The sequence below is a fragment of the Apteryx rowi genome, unplaced genomic scaffold, assembly GCF_003343035.1.
Source record: "Apteryx rowi isolate R43461 unplaced genomic scaffold, aptRow1 scaffold_1772, whole genome shotgun sequence".
In the NCBI taxonomy this organism is placed as follows: Eukaryota; Metazoa; Chordata; class Aves; order Apterygiformes; family Apterygidae; genus Apteryx; species Apteryx rowi.
This window is the reverse complement of record NW_020448055.1, coordinates 8,195-12,589: the sequence shown is the minus strand read 5'-3', so window position 1 is coordinate 12,589 and position 4,395 is coordinate 8,195. Positions and strand designations below refer to the sequence as shown.

The 4,395-nt window shown below is 53.8% G+C and overlaps 1 pseudogene; it reads left to right on the top strand.

Annotated features, from left to right (window-relative positions):
• The first annotated feature begins 1,059 nt into the window (after positions 1-1,059).
• LOC112963808 lies at positions 1,060-2,443 on the top strand (annotated as a pseudogene).
• The last annotated feature ends 1,952 nt before the right edge of the window (positions 2,444-4,395 follow it).

The window sequence follows — 4,395 nt, the reverse complement described above, 5'->3', positions numbered from 1 at the left end:
AGCAGCAGAGATGAACAGAGAATGAGAGGGAACTAACAGAAACATCATGGGAAGATGGATTTGGGCGAGTCATGATCAGTCCCTCTGACTGCAGACACCTTCCTCTGAAGCCCCTCGTGTCTCCTTTCCCACCCAGCAGAGCCTCTGCCCTGACAGCCATGGAGTCCAGGGCATAAGCTGCTTCCTCTGCAGACAAACCTCTGGCAGAGAATAGCGGCATCTCTCCTTCCCTGGGCTCATTTCCTGCTGCCTGACAAAGGGGCTGAGAGTGACTGTCCTGCGATGTCACCATCTGTGATGTGGCATGCCCAGCTGGGTAAGGTGAAGGCTTTCTCGAGCGCCCGTCTGTCTCTCTCCCTCCTTGCCTCCCTTGGCAGCAGGATCATGGTATTGCTCCTTGTTTCCACTCATGTCCGTGCTGCTCCTGGTCTTCTCTTGGGCTCATTGGGCTTGAGGGATTTCAGCTGCAGTTCATACATTGCTGCTGCAAGTTGTGCAACAGAGAGGTCTGCATGGGAGTAGGTTGCCCCAGTCCCCTTCAGATCTGTAGGGCTCCAGGAAATGCAGTCCATGGGGTTGGGAACTGAGCTGACTCTCCCTCTAAGGAGAGCCCATCTTTAGGACATTTGACCGTTTCCCTGTGGCTTTCTTTCAGTCTGAAAGCTGCTCTCCAGAAGGGCATAGCTGTCTCATAGCATCTCTATGATACCTGAGAAACCGGTGAAGAAGGTGCAGAGATGCGAAGAGTATGAAAATGGTGGTGGGAGGCTGTATATGGGCAGCTGAAAAGAGTCCTGTGTGTCCTTGGCTAGAAGGGAAGTGTGGAGACCTCCCTCTGGTGCCCTGAGAAAGGATGAAATTTTGGAGATCTGCACTTTGACTCCTCTGCTCTCAGCAGTGGCTCTTTTTATTTTTAGGGTAACTTATAAGTGTGATCATCTTCCAGCTCAAAGCGGTGCGAGCACAGGACAGCTGGGATCAAGGCTAATAGACAGACTAGCTGTTCTCACTCTGCACCAAGTGACAGTGAATCCTTTCCTCTCAGGACTCACCGTAGAAATGCTGACGATTGCTACCTTCAAAGAACACCTCCCAGGTATGACAGGGGCATCTCAAAGAAAATAAAAAATATTAAAAAAAAACCCTGAAACTTTCTTCTGCAATCCTCATTGTTTAGAATTGGGAGTGAAGATGCTGAAAAGCCCTTCTACATGAGCAGTGGATTTCATTTGACAGAAATTGTGAGTATCAGAGCTATTCACCCCCATTCCCATGTACTCCCTACTGTACAGCAGGGCAGACTCCTCCAGAGCCCATGGGCAGAAGTCCCTGCTCCTCACAACAGACTCTGCCAGCACAACCAGAGCTCAAGCAAGGGAATTGCACAGATGGCCTCCCAGTAAAGACAGAAGCAATGTGGTGTTTTTAATGAGAAATGGAATGCTTTATTAATTTATTCTCCTTGAAATGTTTGTCCTAACTTGTCATTGTCTTTTTCTCCTTGGACAGTCTATCGCCTCGAGGGATCAAATGTCCAACAGCAGTTCCTTCAACGAGTTCCTCCTCCTGGCATTCGTGGGTACATGAGAACTGCAGCTCTTGCACTTTGCGTTCTTCTTAGGCATCTACCTGGCTGCCCTCCTTAGCAATGGCCTCATTATCACAGCCATAGCCTGCAACCACCGCCTCCACACCTACATGAACTTCTTCCTCCTCAACCTCTCCATCCTGGACCTTGGCTGCATCTCCACCACTGTCCCCAAATCCATGGCCAGTTCCCTCTGGAACACCAGGACCATTTCCTACTCAGGATGTGCTGCCCAGGTCTTTTTCCTCTTTTTCTTATGTTCAGCAGTATTTTCTCCTCACTGTCATGACATATGACCATTTTGTTGCCATCTGCAAACCCCTGCACTACAGGACCCTCATGGGCAGCAGAGTTTGTGTCAAAATGGGAGCAGCTGCCTGGGTCAGTGGTTTTCTCAATGCTCTCCTGCACACTGCTAACACTTTTTCAATACCACTTTGCTAAGGCAACACAGCAGAGCAGTTTTTCTGTGAACTTCCCCAGCTCCTCAAGCTCTCCTGCTCAGACACCTACCTCAGGGAAGTTGGGGTTAGCGTGGCTACTCTTTCTGTAGTGTTTGCGTGTTTCGTTTTCATTGTGCTGTCCTATGTGCAGATCTTCACTGCCGTGCTCAGGATCCCCTCTGAGCAGGGACGACACAAAGCCTTTTCCATGTGCCTCCCTCACCTGGCTGTGGTCTCCCTTTTTTTCAGCACTGGCACGTTTGCCTACCTGAAGTCCCGCTCCATCTCTTCCCCAACCCTGGATTTGGCGCTGGCCATTCTGTACTCGGTGGTGCCTCCAACAGTGAACCCCCTCATCTACAGCATGAGGAACAAGGAGCTAAAGGAGGCACTGAAGAAACTGATTCAACTGGTACTAGTTTAGCAGCAGTAAGATGCCCATCCCTCTTCAGAGCTCACTTCTAATTTTCTCAGACAACTCTTGTGCTTTGGGCATTGTATCTGTGATAATAACGTTTGTACAGCAGTGTTTCAATTCATTCCACTTCTCCAGCAGCATGAATCCAATCTGTCTGACCCAGAGGCCTTCTGTGAATGTGTCTATCACTGTGTCAGAGCTGGTCTGTCTCTAATAAAAGGGGATTTCCTCAGTGCAGTGCTTGAAAGTTGGTTTCTTCCAACTTCTTCCAAAGCTGGAACAAAGAATGTGATCCAGGACTTTCCCACTGGAAGGGACTGTTGCTTTTCCGGGGCTTTCTCCATGGGCTCATGATGATGAGCTCATGGGGTGATGTATTAGGGAAGGAGGGCTGCATTCAGCTCTCACTTGTGGGTGCCCAGTGCTCCTGGAGGTGCTGAATGGTCAAGCGGTATCTGCCTGGGACTGTCTCCTGTATGACAGGTTTGGTGACAGATGCCCACAGTGGGGACCCTGCAGGCACAGGGAAGGGAGTCAGGTGCAATGATACCTGTCCAGCTGGGTCTGCTTCCCACCCTGATCACCACAGCCAGTGTGGAGTCACCCCATTGCCCTGGGGCACCACAGCCCGCTCACTGCAGAGCAGCACTGTCAGCTTGGGGCCCTGCAGGGAGCACAGGGGAGGGTCCAGGAACAGTCAGGCAGGCCAGCACTGATGCACTCACTGGAGAAAGGCTCTCTGGGGATCAGGGACCTCCCTGGAGAAGAGGAAAGGAGCAATTGTGTGCTTGCTAGGAGGAATAAGTAAGAAAGAGAAATCTGTTCCTGTGTATGCTGGGGCAGCAGGAGCTGCCTGAAGAGCCCCAGGGCAGGGACTCTCATGCCATCGTGGAGAGAGGGGCTGGCACAGGGGGCTGCAGGCAGCCTGGGTGTAGGGAATCTCCTGGGCACAAGAAAAGGGACACAGTGTCACTGTCCTTGTCTCCTTGTGGCACTGGGGCCAGTCTGAGGTTGGAGGCTGATGGGGTGGCTGACCCACAAACTCCCTCCTGCCCCCCAGAGCTGCTGTGCCCACAGGGGTGCTCAGGCAGTGGTGTGAGTGGCACTGTGCTGCCCAAACACTGGCCACGACCCCTCGCTGCAGCCCCCAGTGCCCCCCGCCCCTGCTGACCTGCCACCACCCCAAGCTGCCCCATGTCCCTTCGCCTCTCCCCACACTGCAGGGATCAGCAGTGCAGCAGGAGTTGGCACAGCCCTGCAGCCGCTACCCAGCCCCCAGCACTCTGGACCTCCCACCACGTTAGGGCTCCAGCCCCAGCCAGGCAGCGGATCCAGCCTCTCCCCCCAGCTCCCAGTCTGGCAGGGCCATCCCTGCCTGTGGTCCAGCCTCCCAGCCCACTCCTCCTGTGCTGCCATCCCCTTGCAGGGAGCTGGAGACTGGGATGGGGCACAGAAGGTTGGGGACCACAGGGGGCAGTGGGGCAGGGTGAGCAGTACTGCTCAGGGCCCACGGCTGGGCCGGGAGGGACGATACTATCAGGTCAGCTGAGCTCCAGCTGCTGCTTTGACATCAGCTCTGTGCTGGGAACATCAGGTTTTCCTCCCTTTGCAGGGGAAGGGCCGGTGGTGGAGACCTCAGCTGGGCTCAATCCAGACCCAGGCAATGTCACACAGCAGAGGTGGAGATGGACGAGGGAGTGTGGGGCTGCCAAAGGGCTCTCCGTGTCGTCTGCTCATGGGCAGCCTGCGGGAGAGGCACAGCCTGTTTCTGTGGCTGGGGTCTTTCCACTCATGAAATCACAGAGCAATTCATGTGGGAAGCGACCTCCTGAGGTCTCTAGTCCAACATCCCATGCAAAGCAGGCCAGGTTAGAGCAGGTCACTCAGGCCTGTGTCCCAATGAGCTTTAACATCTCCAGGAAAGGAGATCCCACAACTGCCCTGGG